Source organism: Squalius cephalus (genome assembly GCF_949319135.1).
Source record: "Squalius cephalus genome assembly, chromosome: 15".
NCBI classification, from domain to species: domain Eukaryota; kingdom Metazoa; phylum Chordata; class Actinopteri; order Cypriniformes; family Leuciscidae; genus Squalius; species Squalius cephalus.
Genome location: NC_137136.1, coordinates 23,200,182 through 23,216,867, shown reverse-complemented (window position 1 = coordinate 23,216,867; position 16,686 = coordinate 23,200,182). Strand labels below are relative to the sequence as shown.

General features: G+C 36.4%; 1 protein-coding gene across 2 annotated transcripts in view; it reads right to left on the bottom strand.

Moving 5' to 3' along the window:
• Positions 1–13,251, bottom strand: part of osbpl3b (oxysterol binding protein-like 3b) — an 81,584-nt gene extending 68,333 nt beyond the window's left edge. For both annotated transcript variants that reach the window (XM_079894646.1, XM_079894647.1), the window contains exon 1: positions 12,875–13,251. The gene's annotated coding sequence lies outside the window, so the exon portion shown is untranslated. The remainder of the gene's footprint in view (positions 1–12,874) is intronic.
• Between the last annotated feature and the right edge of the window lie 3,435 nt (positions 13,252–16,686).

Genomic DNA, 16,686 nt, shown 5'->3' with positions numbered 1-16,686 from the left:
GTATCATAATATAGCCTAGTTATTTTCCTGTAAATTCAACCATATTTTAAATATTATATAACCATGTCACAATTCATATTTCTGATAATCCAGTGAATTCCTAGAAATGCTTTCCAAACGAAAGGTTATTTGGAACTTGATTGGACAAAACCAAACCAAACCAAAGTTAAGATTATTCATAACAACTGATTAAGTCTGGCAGTTGTGCAAAAACAGTTTCACATTATGTAACTCTTGAGTTAAAAAGAAAAAAAGAGTACAATGTTACAAACATGACTGGATGAGCCAAGTTTGATACCATTGTTAAACAGTTGATATACTTTGTGGCCGCACATCAGTTCAATTATATATTAGCAGATGCTGGGTTTTCATCCAACTATGCAAATTTAGCTACTTAATATCTCTGTGTAAAACACAAAATGTTTTTTAAATTCTTTAAATAGAAAGTTCAAAAGAAACACATTTATTTGAAATATAAATGTCTTTACTGTCACTTTTCTTTTCTTTCTTTCTTTTTCTTTTTTTTAAATCTTACCACAAACTTTTTAGTAGTAGTGTATCAAAAAGTAGCAAAAAATAAAAAAATAAATATTCTATTTAAAATAAATGCTGATCTTTTGAACTTTCTATTCTAGTGTACACTCTAGGCTGGACACAAACGGAGCATTGTGATGTGTTGAAATTTCGGCCATTACGATCAACAAATGTTGTCTACATAGAAAGCATGACACTGATATGTATTAAAGCCTGAATTTTCCCTCCAGCATGAGACTGCACAGATGTGCTCTTTTCCTCATGAGATGCTGTAGAGCCTCCATCTGAGTGCCTGCCAAACCCTGCTGCATCAGGCCTCAAGACATAGTGCCAGCCAAACTAAGCACGCTCACATTTACAAATGTCCTGGCATTAGTCTTGGCGCTCATTGTGAATGTAGAATATTGAAAAACAGCTCTTCAGGGAACTGTGAAGATAACATCTAGGCTAGTTTTTCCTTGTTTTTACAGTTCATGAAGCCTAGCGTTGTGAGACATTTTTCCGATGAAATGTTTTTTGAATGCACAAGCGCTGCTTCCTGTGCCTTTACCGCTTCCGACCCCCATCCACACTACGGCCCCTCCCATCCTCGTAAATCTCTTGACATGAATTCAGACTGTTTGAAAACCACATGCCCTCCTTTTCTTCAGCTGACGTGATCTGCCAAATACTGACTCATTAGAGCTGAGGGGAAATGCAACAATATCCAAGACGGGGAAAACCATCTTCTTCGACAGACAACAAACGGATGTTTGCTCGAAATATTTCATCGACTACTTTGATCTAGAAAGATCAGATCTCTGCAGAGACACTGTCTGTGAATGGCTAGAAGTCATGCATATCTTAAAGAAGAGAGTATCTTAGAGATGTCACACGGACTTCAGCGAGAGCAAGACTGTGTAAGAGCAGCAGAAATCTTCCTCTGGCAAGAACACAAACAGGGCAGTTCAGTCCCAGCGGACCCTCAGAAGCCCAGCAGGAAAATTCTGCTCACACTGAAGACTCCTTGTGTCAGCTATGACTGAGGGCCTGACCTAATAAAACTACTGCCTTGCAGAAATACAATGTCAACAGCATATCCTTTATAACTGCACAACCTTGAATTTATACTTGGACTCGAAATATTTTTAAGACAAATTCTCTTAAAATTACTTCATGTTAGAGGTTGGATCGATACCAACATTTTGGCTTCAGAACAATACAAGGTCTTCTACTAAGGTAGTGATATTAAAGGGTTAGTTCACCCAAAAATTAATATTCTTTCATAATTTATTCATCCCCATCATGTCGTTCTAAACCCATAAGACAAATGAAGATATTTTAACAAAATCTGAGAGATTACTGTCCCTCCACTGACAGTCTACGCAAATACCACTTTGACGCTTCAAAAAGTTAAAACTAATCCGTATTGAACGGTTTAGTCCAAAGACACGGTCGCCTTATATGATGAATAGATTGAATTTAGGTTTTTATTCACATATAAACATTCATCAATGTGGGTTAGTAAATAATAACAGAATTGTCATTTTTGGGGAAACTAACCCTTTAAATCGATACTGCAGGCAACAAGTAAACCCCCTCAAATGACTAATGAAAAAAAATAAAAAAAAAACTTACTTTTTTAACAACAATGCATGAAACCTTGCCGCTGTGAAACTTGTGTGTTTTTCATTTATTTCAACACAGTATCACTGGAGCAACAAGACACAAAAACTCATAAACTCACATATGAATTGGATCAATGGGGTCCACTGAAAAAATCAGTTGAAACAATCTTCAAAAACATTTTTGTTTAGTCTACTCTATACACAAAGTAATGACATTTTTTACATTACTTTAACTCATCAAAATGAGTTACGCAACTTAAAAATGTTTGTATAAGTTATACAAGATAAAAAAAAATAAGTCAGTTTAATATAATTTAAGTTGAAAGTTATACCGCCAAGTTGATTGCACTTAAAAATTTAAGGCAGCAAACAAACTTTTTTGTTTTTGTTTTATTTTTACATTGTATAGTGGTACATAAATTGTACAATCTAAAAAATGTTGGGTTGTTTCAACACATGTTTGGGTCAAATATGGACAAACCTAACCATTGGGCTTAAAAAATGTAATTTAAAATTTAAACCAGCGGTGGGGTTTGTCCATATTTGACCCAAACATGGGTTGAAACAACCCAGCATTTTTAGAGTGTACATTTCACCTTTGAAATAATTAGGGAATAGTGGTTCTTTAAAAAGCAGCTCTGATATCAGTAGCTCCATTGATTTACCAAAAAGAAATCCACATCATCAAATCATACAAGCATCAGCAAAATAGCATTTCTTCTTTTGATGATATTTATAGAGAAAAGGCAAGAGAGGTGAATCTGGACACCAAAGGTTCTCCTAATTTATGCATTGTAGGACGGCTAATTATCACATTTCCTCACAAGCAAAGCAATGACAGTGAGCCAAACTTTAGCTATTTATTTTCTGTGTAGGCGTCTTTGTTTAGCAGGGCTAGTGTCTGATTCTTTTGCACAAATAAAATGCATGCAGTGAGAATACAAATAAAAGGTTACCATTTTGTTGCTGAAATGGAAAGACGGTGGAAAACAAAGGCAAAACGGGCTTGTATTTCAGTGGTGCTCTGTAAAGATTTCCACCTCTTGAAATAATGTGTCTAATGTACGATAATTCACATCAGTAACAGAGTGAATTAGTCATTAATGAAGCCCAGATAAGAGCTTTATCCTAAACTCCCATGCACCCCCATCAAATAACAGGCCAACTCTGATGCTCTAAACTCGCTAAAAGCGACATAACATATAGTAATCTGAAGCACTCTAGGAGATGAGAATATTAGATTGCACTCTTATTGCATTTACAAACTCCAGCGTATCCAGGCAAACTCAGAGAAGCAGAGGAAAGATCAAATATAACATATTTTCAATCAGTGTCCATTTGATAAAACCTGATCACAGCTCGAATTGAATAAAACTCCACTTTAGACTGTAGAATGGCATCGGCTCGTATCTTCAGCAGGATGTATTTAATGAGGCTTCTTAGGGTGATTTCACACCTGAGTATATGCTTTGGAACCTGGTGCATTTTCTCCCTTGGTTTGGTTGAGTGAGCACATTAGTTATCACAGTTAAAAACCAAAAGAGCACCTCTTCATCTTAAAATGTTGTGTAATTGCGCTTCTCTGTGCGAGAATGCTGTCCCGATGAAGCCTTGATTCCTGCTCTAGCAACATTATAACATTCGTGTTTGCGTCTGTCTTGACAATTAACCTCTAGACAGCGCTGGGAGATCCAGAGAGAGCGCGTTTGAATTTACTGTAGTATTAATACGAATGTAGTATATAATTTAACCGTGGCAATGGCGGCTACATTCGTATAGTGTTTGCGTGTGTCTCGAAAGTTACAAATAAAGCCAAAATAAGCTGATGGAGCAAACTTGTCAATCATCTTGATGCAGAGGAAACGCTGACCAATAAGAGGACAGTACTCGCATATGACTTGCATGAACACATTTCGGTACGCTTAGAAAGGTTGCCTTGTGAAAGCAAACCAAACCAAGAAGAAAATGCAACATTGTAACAAATTAAGTCCCTGTTTTGGAACAAAACAAATGATATATAGGTGTGAAGTGAAAACACTTTTAGATCATACAGGGACCATAGACTCTTATCTCTCCACCAGAGGCCTCATTCCAGAGGTTGCTGGGACTCAGATGTGCTTTGATCGGTTTCTATTTAAGGCAAATAATTTTTCCAGACCACAGCCATTTTGACCCTTTAGTTACAGGTATTTTAAAAAGGCAAGAACAGCAGGGGAACAGTGGAGGAGCATGTTGAAGCTCTTTGCTGTCTTTATTATTTATAAGGACGAGGAGCCAATTAGTCATGACCTCTGAGCTTGACAACTCATCCATCTCTGCAAACTAGCTCAGGTCTTTTGATATTCTGACCTTTTCTGCATTCTATTCGCAAGACTTATTAGACCAGAAAACCTGTCCAGGAAGAAACACTTGCACTCTCTGTGACTGCCAGGATTTTTAATAGTTTCGAATGAGCTTGGGTTAAAAAAAAAAAGAGTTATCCCTTAGGTGGAAAACTACAATTTTCACTTTTTACAATTGGCCCCTATTTTGCTATTTTAAAGTTTCCTAATGTTGTTTTGGAGTCTCCTACATCATGTTTACATGCATCAAAGGTAAAAAACTGTTTAATTTCCTCATAATACACATTTGCACATCATCACATTTTCAATGATTCTCAAACGACTCGTGAGATGAATCAATCTCTCTAAATCCCTCCTTTCCACAAGCTACTCTGCTCTGATTGGCCAGACAGCTCAGTCTGTTGTGATTGGCCTACCGTGTACAGTGCGTTGAAAACAAAAACGCTCATTGTCATAACAACGTCAGCTGTCCTGAGGCTTCCTACACTGTAAACTAAACACAGTAACAAACAATGATGTCAAATTGACCATATCAATGCAAGCGCGAGTCCGATGATGAAACACTGGAAGAACTAGTTATTCAACCCGAACCTCCATCGCAAGGACGACTCGAGAGCAGGACGTTTCTCAGTGATACACTATTCAGTTTGAGGTACATTATATGAGATGTTGCAGCTGTAATTCCTCACCATCAGCATTAACAAGTGCATGTCCATCAACAAACCGATTATTTTACTTGTACTAATTTATTTACTGAGTATTTTTCTAATATATTGCTAGAGTGAATGATCTGATTTAACATAAAGTTGGTAATACAAATATTTCCTCAAAGTAGTGAGAATGACAGACAATTTGCATTAATAGACACAGTTATAGGTAATCGTGGCCCACAACTGATTAGCAGAAGTATTTCAGGAGGACAGTGATAACGTGAGTTAGCCAGTTAGCGGGAGAACTACACAATATAAAACTCAAAACTAAGTTTTTCGAACACTTTCAAGAGTAAAAACGGTTTGCGAATCCTGCATTGAACTCAGAGATTTGAGAAGCAGTCGTCAGTAAAATAAAGGGAACACAGCAAAAGTTTTGGATTATACATCTGTGGTATCATGGTAAAGATGAATTTTAACTATTAATTCTTCACATGCTCGTCCTTGGGCAGTGAAAAAAAAACTGGCTTTACCTTCACATTATAGAGCACAGCGTCTTCTCGACATGATGCTATCCAGCATCCACAGGAATCAGCTGCCGGTTTGAGGTTCAAGTTTTCCCTGGTGTCTGCGTGCAATAAGTGGGCGGGCAATATACTAATGTTTCGTCTTGACGTCACAACGAAACGGCTTATGACTCGTTTGAAAAACTATTCATTTAATTGACTCAGAGTCGACTCTTACTTTTGAAAGACAATAACTTTATATACAGTGCACTTTCAGATTTAAAACTTTGCAGGATGTTTTCATTCACGTAGAGCTATGTTACACACTACATGAAAGGTAATTTTAAGGTCTTTAAGTCACATAGTCCTGCCCACAGCCTGTTAGTAGACATTTTGGAATACTGTAAAGGCTAGATCGGGATGAAATTACTAATGTGATTGGTTGTTACTACATAACTAATCATTGGGATTTTAATGATTCCAGTTCCTTCACAGTTGATTTTGTACATTTAAAGGGATGGTTATTTATTTATTTATTTATATTTTTAAAACAGGAAAAGATTAAGGACAATCGGGCCTGGCTCAGTATAAAACTGATTTTCAGCAGGTTCCTGCTCTGCAGAACATAAAAACCACATACACAACAAAGCTCACACACTAGACAGCTAGAGACAACAACAGACACACAAACCAAGATATTGGGCAACAGGAGGGGCTATAGAGCCGTCTCAATGGTCACAGGTATACCTGTCCATTAAATGGCAAGCAAATGTTATTTTAAATAGTCTTCTTGATGTGATAGTTCTGATGTGCTGTGGGATCTCATTCCAGGTTTTAGTGAAAACATGAAAAAAAGATCTCTGTCCATAACAGTTTCTAAAAGCCGGTTCAAAAGTCCATTTGTAAAAGATCTCGTAGTGCGCTCAGACCTTGAGCTAAGTTTCGGAACCAATTCGGTTAGAGCAGTTACAGTGTGTCCATTTGAGATTTGATAAAACAAGTTTATCCCATGGCTTATTTTATAGTTCTGAAATGTCAAGGCATTACACAAAGATCGTGCAGTACAGTGGTGAGTCCAGCCTGGAAGCCTGACATGGATCTTATGAGCTCTATTATAAAGTCTTATTACTGGTTCAATAATCTCATTTGTTGTTAGTGACCAAACAGGTAAACAATACGACAAAGTGGACAGAATGATGGCATGAAGATAGGTTTTTGAAACAGAAAGCAACAAATATGGTCTAATTTTGCTATAAACATATAACTTTTGGTTTAACTTTCTGGTTAGGGTTTGAACATGTTCTTGATAAGTAAGATGTGAGTCAAGATAGACTCCCAAATACTTATATGCTGATACAATTGAAAGCGTTTGATTAGAAAAAGTGATAGGATTGGATATGGATAGCTGTCTCCTAGATGAGTAAAAATACATGCATTGTGTTTTCTTGACATTAAGTGTTAAATGATTATCTTGCAGCCAGTTATGTAAATGCTGCAGATCACTCACAAATGAAAATTATGTCATAAATTACTCACCCTCACGTCATTTTAAATCCCATAAGACTTTCTTCCATCTTCAAAACCCAAATGAACATATTTTAATGAAACCTGAGAGATTTCTGTCCCTCCACTTAAAGGCCATTCCACCAAAACAATTATGAAAAGTTCATCAAGTAATAGCCTAGTATTCCATATGAGTAGCACATTTCTGAAGAGACACGGTCACTTTATATGATGAACAGATTTAATTTAGGCATTTATTCACATATTAACATTGAACAACACACATTCAAAGAGCACATCAAATATGTTCAACGGAAGCTCAAGCATACTTGTTTGATGCACATGAACAAACTTTATTGATTCTTGAGGAAGCATGTGTTCGCATGACATGTGAGAAGAAACCTAATGGGTTTCCGCCAAATGCGTCAATTATTTAACAACGAAATGTTTGGAAAAAAGGAAATACAATTCCATTGCTAAAAGATGAAATTCTTGCAAGTAGTGTGTTTAAATATACTTTTTAATTACTGTTAGCATAAATATAATAAATTAAATAAGTGTAATGCTAATTTTGTACTTTTTTCTGTTTTCTGTGAGGGAGGAAGATTTCACTGTGGGAATTGCCCTCTTTCTACAACACAAAGACAGCAATTAATATAAATGACACCAAAGGAAAGTTGAACCGAGCTATTGATATCAGCTGTCTACAGCACAGACTGTCTGAACAGACATAATGAGATAATATGTCATTAAGGCTTAAACACAATGTTAAAGATATCAGATTTTGCCTCCACTATTAGGTGAATGCAGCATGTAAAAACAAATTGCTTTAAATAGACAACATATTAAATACAGTGAAAACCAGACAAGTCTGAGACAGAATGGTGTCTTTCCATCTAGCTGTAACCTCACCCACCTGTTTAGGTATAGAAATCACATCTTTTATGGATGAGGAAAGGAGACAGCGGCAACACCTGCCACTGCGCTTGAGCAACGACAACATCTGCTCTCAAAGCCCCTGTACATACTCTCACTCCATATCCACAACACATTTAATACACACAGTTGAGATCATAGAAAACTTCCCATAAGAAACATATCAAAGAGCCACAGAATCAAACCACTTTCACCCTCCTGAGGTCTCTTATCAAACTCAACTTCACCTCACACTGTGACTATGGCAACAGCGTGTGTGGTTTTGTAAAACGGTCCTGAGCTCAGGCTGCTGCCCTGGTGTGAAAATAAAGGTGTATTTTCTTGTTAAAGGACACGGCTACTATGTGCAGCCCCATACTGAGGAGGATTACCTGCATAGCTGCAGTCGCAAAAGAAACCAAAAAGACAAACATCTATGGTGGATGTCCACTTAAAACTTAAACTTCTTCCCAAACGCTCTGGTCTAATCATTTGCCCACAGTTAGTTAGTTAGTAGTACTTTATTGTTCAGCCTTAGCTGAAAATTAGTCTTTGGTCTCGCCATACAATCACAAAACAATTACCAATACACAATATAGGCTACATCAAAATTCAAATATTCACATTTCCTTACTCTTATTCAAAAGACTTATTGCATTTGGTCCAAAAGTTTGTTTATATATTGTTTTAATCGCTTTTGGTGTTCTGTAGCTACGACGTGATGGCAATAATTCAAAAACACGATTCAAGGGGTGTGTTGTGTCTCTTGCTATAGTCAAAGCTTTTCTCTGAACAGCAATTTGATATAACTGTGCGACTGATTTTGGCTTAGATCCTATAATTTTTCCTGCTACTCTTGTAATTCTGTCTAATTTTACTTTATTCACAGATGTAACTCGTCCAAACCACACAGTTATATTATACCCTAAAACACTCTCAATTAAACTTATATAAACTCTTTGCAGAACAACCTGACTTACAGAAAATTCTCTCAATTTCCTTAGCAAAGAATAGCCTTTGATTTGCTTTCTTACAAATAAGATTCACATTATCAGAAAAATTCAATTTACAGTCAATCATGGTTCCCAAATACTTCAAAGTCTCCCAAAGTCTTCACAATTTCAACTGTTTGATCACATAACATTATTTCTGTTACAGGCTCTGAATAATTTAAAATCAACTCTTTTGTTTTACTTACATTTATCAATAAATAACTTGCTTCACACCATTTTTCTAGTTTCAAAACCTGCTCCTCATACTCAAAATGTACACAGTCTTTCCATAAAAGTGCCACAAGTGCCATATCATTTATAATTCTCATGCTGCACTCTTATACCACTTGTATAAACAGAAAACAACAGAGGTGACAGGACGCATCCTTGGGGTACCCCCGTGTTTAAAGACATAATATCTGATTTAAACCCCCGAACACAAACTCGCTGTGGTCTATTTGTTAAAAAATTCTTTATCCAATGTACTATTCCTCCATTTACACCTAGAACAAGGAGACGTTCCAAGAGTAAATGTATCTGCATAGTATTAAAGGCAGAGGGATAATCAATAAAAAGATCACGCACATAAGCCTTTGCTTGTTGTAAATGGATAGCAATTGTATCAACCATAGTGAGCATTGCATCCTCTGTCCCTCTTTGCGATTTGTATGCAAATTGCAGTACATCTAGTTTAAATATATACTCATATATGATGTACCTAGGAGTGTTTTCACACTCACAACCACTAATCTGAGAGCTGGGCAGGGCATTGGAGAAGCTGTAGGAAGTACACAAAGAGTTGAAGAAATGGAAAGTGCCCCATAATGGCACCATAATACAATATTGATGGAAAAGGAAATTACAGCCTCTAATGCATCCTTTAGGTTTGTCCAGTCTGGGACATACCAAGCACAGAAATAGAAGCCAGAATGGATGATATGGAACATTCTTTTAGTTTATTATTATGAGAAAGGGCAATGGACACATATAGAGGACTATCACATCCCCTTGCAACTAGGCTATATACTAACATTTAAATTAATCATTTGATATAAACTCATTGTGTACATGCATGTTTTTACATTGTATTTAAATGTTTTAATAAATCTGTAAATACATCTATAACTAAGTAGTAAAACTTTAATCTGTTTACAGATGAAATTAACTAATTTAATAATTGATTATCTTTACAACAGAACTGAATCAACAGTGAACTGACTTCAGCTGAACAACAGAAATGCATCATTTTCTGTTATCACAGTAAAGCTGCTTTGAAACAATCTTGTATAAAGCATATAAATAAAGGTGGCTTGACTTGACTTAAAGGAGAACTCCGGTCAATTTTAACATTGAGCAAATTTTTTTGTACATTTGGAGTGCTGTCAATACAGAGAACAACGACAGAAATCGGTGTTGCCTACACCTTGTTATCCTCTTTTTAAAATTTGCACCCTGTTGACTTCAATGGGGCAATATTTAAACCTGCTTTTAGCCTCTTAACATCCTTGATGTGTCATTACAAGTGCACAGCCATGTGAGTGATTTCTTCGGAGTTAACACGGTGAATCTGACTGCAGTAGATGTGAAAGATATGAATAAAAATGATGTTTATTCAGCCAGCGCACATACCTGTATTTACATCCTGTTTTCGGTCGAAGCCCATAGTAATCGATTGTCGAGTTCACGCGCATTGGTTTAGTACCTATGATCATGCGCGTGAACTCGACAATCGACTACTGTGGACTTCGACCGAAAACAGGATGTAAATACAGGTATGAGCGCTGGCTGAATAAACATCATTTTTATTCATATCTTTCACATCTACTGCAGTCAGATTCACTCGTGTTCACTCCGAAGGAATCACTCACATGGCTGTGCACTTGTAATGACACATCAAGGATGTTAAGAGGCTAAAAGCAGGTTTAAAACTTGCCCCATTGAAGTCAACAGGGTGCAAATTTTAAAAAGAGGATAACACGGTGTAGGCAACACCGATATTTGTCGTTGTTCTCTGTATTGACAGCACTCCAAATTTACAAAAAAATGAGCTCAATGTTAAAATTGACCGGTTCTCCTTTAAAGACACCTAATAAAAAGTGTGAGCCATATTTACATTATAACAATGTTATAAACACTTAATATTTTCAATTTGTAACATTTTCAGTTAATACAAATAATTTATTGTACTAATTATTTAACCCATTAGGTTGCGAACTAGTTTAAAATGAATGTCTCATGACATAGTGGCACTGATCATGAGGCAGGATAACTGCAGTCATTCATAATTTTAGATGTTATTAAAGACATCTGCGGCTTATCAGATTAATGTTCAGTCCAGTCTGTTAGAAACAAGCCTTTTCACACAATCACTTCAAAAATCCACTGGTGTTTAAGCTACGCAGAGGACAATTTGACACCCTGTTCCATCCAATCATGTTTCGAAACACTGACACAGGCTGAAGAAATTTACTAACACAATCACTCTGACTCAGCGTAAATGTGTGGTGTACGTCAATAAAATATTGGGCTTTCGTTACGCATTGAATTTCACTGTGGGATACTGTGTAAAATAATCATTATAGGAATCTCAGCAGAAATCCTCTGTCCTGTTCAACTGCTGTGTTCAGTTTCCAAAATTGTAATGCATCAAAGTCTTTGTTTCTTGGAGTAGCCTACTGTTTATAGAAAGTGACAAATAAAGAGATAGGGGGAGAGAGGAGGAGGAGAGAGAGAGAGAGAGAGAGAGAGAGAGAGAGTGAGAGCATCCACCTCATAGCTTCTACTCTCGATGGCTGTGAAGGAAGATAAAAGAGTCCACCCCCAATATATCTTACTGTGAAAATATTCACAAATTGGCCACTGAGGCAGCTCATTGTCCCTTTAAATAATGTGGTAGCACTAGCAAATATAAAATTTTTAAAAAAGTACTTCACTGGCACACATTTCTGGTTAGGACTAGTGCATACATAGAAAAACACATTTCACAATCTGTTACCATGGTGACAGGGAAATGACAAAAGAGTGTATTTCTAATGGATACTGTGGTCTTGTCACATTCAGATAGTGATCAGAGTCAGACACCCTGTAGTTCAAACCCAGACCTCACAAATACATGCTTTGACTTTAACTGTTCAAACCAAACCATCATCATCACCTTCATCACCTTCACTTCCAAGTACATGCCTTTTATTGAAGCAATTAGATAAGCTTGTAAGTTGTACTTTAGAGTGCTTGTTATTTAATACAAGTTGAAGTGCAAGCACCAAATTTCCTACTGCAACTTTAATGAACCTATTTGCATCTAAAGAGATTAAAGTCATCAATAGAGAAAGACTCTAATAGTGACATATGCGTACTAAGATCTTAATACATTCTTAAATGAAGAAATATGAAAGAGCCACTTTGACAGGCCAACAAAATAAAGATCACGTGTGTGCATTTAAGAAAATAGCCTACCTTAACATAATGCCATGAATTGTATTGTTCATAATGACAACCAACACTCAAAATTAAGATAACAATGTATGCAGCCATTAAGAAACTCTCAAACTAAAACACTAACAGTAGACTTTTCTCCTCATAAGAGAATTTTAGTTATAGCTGTGCATGAATTCCTGTCGTCCACGCCCAAACTAAAATAGTTTCCAAGAGGCATCAGTTATTAAAGCGTTTTTACAATGTACTGACTTGGAAGGCATTGCTTGCAATCATGCATGGACATGTTTCCAGACAGCATGGCATGCACAACACATGAAATACTGAAAAGAATAAGGAATGACATCAATTACAGTAGGTTACACAAAACTGAGGAAGTTTTTAACTTACCTTTTAAACTGAAGTAACTAGTGTTAAACTGACCGCCACTTCCGGAGGACAAGAAAACTGCGGAGGGAACTACGAAATGTATCCGCGCGGCATCTTGTCGAGCACACAGCGTATCAAGCGAAAAATAATAACAAACAAAACAGATTTGTGAGTAGACTGTCGCCTCTTTTGAAGTTTACGTTAGGTATTAACGCAACAGACCTCCGAACAATAAAACTGGGTACATTTAAATATTGAAACAAACCGCTATTATTCAACATGTAGAAATAAAACGATTACAAGTAAAACGAGTCTGAAGATGCGCTGCCCTCGCGCTCACTGTGCAAATAAACGGTGCTGCAACTGTTGTGCGCGTGGGTTCTGCGAGCGGTTCACACAGACGCAACTGATAGTGACCTTAACCAATCAGCGGGGGAATTACCCCGTACGTCACTTGTAGAGGCGGGGCTACACCGGGTTGACAGCACCTTTTCCGTGACGTCGCCGCTGTCAGAGCTCACTAGTTTCTATTGTTTTTAAGCATCCAATTTTGTTACTCTTTGGATACTTTGATGAATATAAATGGTTCTTTTTAACACAGTACCTACATTTCCTAATTTATTAAATACATCTTTGCTTAACTGCTTCCCCTGGCCAGCAACTTGACATTTTACATAGGCTATTTGGTGATGGATGTTGGTCCTTGTGAAGGTCACTACAAAGTCACGTTGTGTACATTTTTTATAATGTATGGCATTATTCTGGTGCATGTTACATCTTATGTTGTTAAAAACGAATGTTTATTGTATTATTTTACTGTCTCGTGGTACAATGATGGTGTTTTGTGAATGTGTATGACACTGTTTGCACCTTCAGTATGTTATACCTCAGCTTTACTCTATGAAAAAAAAGGGGTTCTATATAGAACCATAAGGTTCTTGATTCAATTTTTAAGAATGCTTTATGCCAAAAAGGTTCTGAGAAATGTCTTAAAGGGATAGTTCACTTTGAAATTAAATTTTGGTATGTTTTAGCTTACCTCAAGGGCATCCAAGATGTAGGTGTCTTTGTTTCCGCAGTAGTTTCAATTTTGATATTTTTAGGTCAAACCGTTCTTGTCTGTCAGTCATATAATGCAGGTCTGTGGTCACCACCTCAAAGAGCATGCACAGAGAAGTCCAAATTAAACAATTCCCCATCGTAAGTACACATTGATGGCCTAAGACACGAAACGAGCAGTTTGTGTGAGAAAACGAACAGTATTTAAACGAACGTTTTTACCTCTACACAACCACGTCCAAATGATCTGAGGGCGCGCGCGCTTCCTGGTGTGTGACGTGTGCGCGCATTCTGGCTTAGTCTGCGCAAGCGCCGGTTGTGTACAAGAGGTAAAAACGATATAAATACTGTTCGTTTTCTCACACAAACCGCTCATTTCGTGTCTTAGGCCATCAATGTGTACTTACGATGGGGAATTATTTAATTTGGACTCTGTGCATGCTCTTTGAGGTGGTGACCATAGACCTGTATTATATGAATGACAGACAAGAACGGTTTGACCTAAAAATATCAAAATTGAAACTATTGTGGAAACAAAGACACCTACATCTTGGATGCCTTTGAGGTAAGCTAAAACATACCAAAATTTAATTTCAAAGTGAACTATCCCTTTAAAGGGAAAGCTAACCCAAAAAATGTCATCATTTACTCACCCTCAAGTTGTTCCAAACATGAATTTCTTATTCTGAACACAAAAGAAGATATTTTGAAGAACATGGGTACCCAAACAGTTTTGGGGCACCATTGACTTCCATAGTATGGAAATAAAAATGGAAGTCAATGGTGTCCATCAACACTGTAAATGATGTAAAATTATATGATCAACTTTTTTTATACAAGTTATACAAGAATAAACTCATTTTTTTTAAAGTCAATGTAATTTAAGTTGTAATTACTTAAACATCCAAGTTGAATGTACTTAAAAATTTAAGGCAGCAACTTCTTCTTTTCTTTTTTCTTCTTCTTTTTTTACAGTGTACTGTTTGATTACAAGTTGTTTGGAACAACATGAGAGTGAGTAAATGATGACAGGATTTTCAGATTTGGGTGAACTATCATTTAAATATTTGAATGGTACTTTCACATTTAACTTTTCTTTTTTTTTTGGACCCACTTTATATTAAGTGTCTAACGTTTAAATTAATAATTTGATACAATACACTTAATGTGTACATACATGTTTGGTAACACTTTATTTTACAGTGTCGTTGTTACACATTACATGCAGTTACTAATAACATTAAATTATGCATAATTACAAGCAACTAACCCTAAACCAAACCAAACCCTAATAACCCTATAGCAAGTACATGTAGTTAATTATTATTACTCAGTACTTAAATGTATAATAACAGTGTAATAAAGACACATTAAAATAAAGGGTAACCACATGTTTTTACATCGTACATACCTGCATGTAATTCAATCTGTAATGAATTTCTGAATTAAAATAAAAAATGTATTAAAACTAAATTATTAAAACTAAATCTATACAATCCCAAAAAGTGAATCATAGTGATAATTTTCATGAAAGTGCTAATGGTTTGGGTAAATGGAGTGGCACTACGCATTCAGTCGTGGAGGCACCTGACACAAAAGGTTGGGAATCACTGCTCTTACACAGTCATAAACACATAACATTTATGGTGCTATATTGATTTATGATGTTTCCGTAATGTTTTAAGGTCATTAAGAATGCATGCCATATCCTTTTTGTTATACTTAGCAACATCCACTCAGGCACATAAATTATGTACAGGTTGTCACTATAATGACACCAGTACGTCACCAATAAGAATTGGACAACCCTACATGAATTGTTAGATAATTAATCTTTTACCAATGAAGAGCATTCAAGCCTTTATTGTGATGTCAAAGCCAATCAGCAGCAAAAAAAGAGAAGCCAAATAATACATGAGCAGCTCTATGTATCTTTCATCAGTTTGCTGTTGCCTGTAATGGAGGAGAAAGTAAAAACAGAGGAGGGATGTTGAGGGTATTGTTAGTCATAGTCGGACATGCTGTGTATTATGGGGGTGTGTTCACCAAGCCGTGCATATTTTTAGCACATTCCCGGGGTATTACACACACCCTCATCATTGAGAGTGCTCATGTGTGTTAGAGGACACAGTACTCATTCATGTGAAGTGGGTTTGTGCGTGACTGCACTGGAAATGTGTGGGCTTCCACCAGAAACTAGATGCAAACAATAATCACACAGCATTATAACAGATTGCATCCACAGTCACCCAACATTTCCAAAGCACACAGTTTGAGAAAGTTCCCATACTGGTGAAATGTGGTTTGTTGAGTCGCAACATTACACAGTAGATGTTTGTCTGTATTTTTGAAAATATTTACAGCATATTAAACGACACTACATGTTGTGACTGCCTCTAGTTAAAATGACATGCAGGCAAAATAACTTTTATTTATACATAATTTAGTTAGTACAGCTCAATACAAACGTTCTACAGCGGTGGTTCTCAGTCAGGGGGGCTCTGCAAACTTATTTAAATTCAGTTATATGAACATAACCTTAATTACTTAAATGCAATGAAAGAATGAATGAATGAATGAATTACAACAGAAAAACAGGTACATATCAGCATATATAGGAAAAACTTCAAATATGGTCTCGGACAAACGGGTTAGGGGTGTTTTAAATAAAACCCACTGCAACACAGGGCTTTGTTTCAGTTGACAGAAGATTTCTAAAGAAAGACAATTCTCCCATCTAGTGTTGGAATTAAGATACTACAAAATTGTGGTTT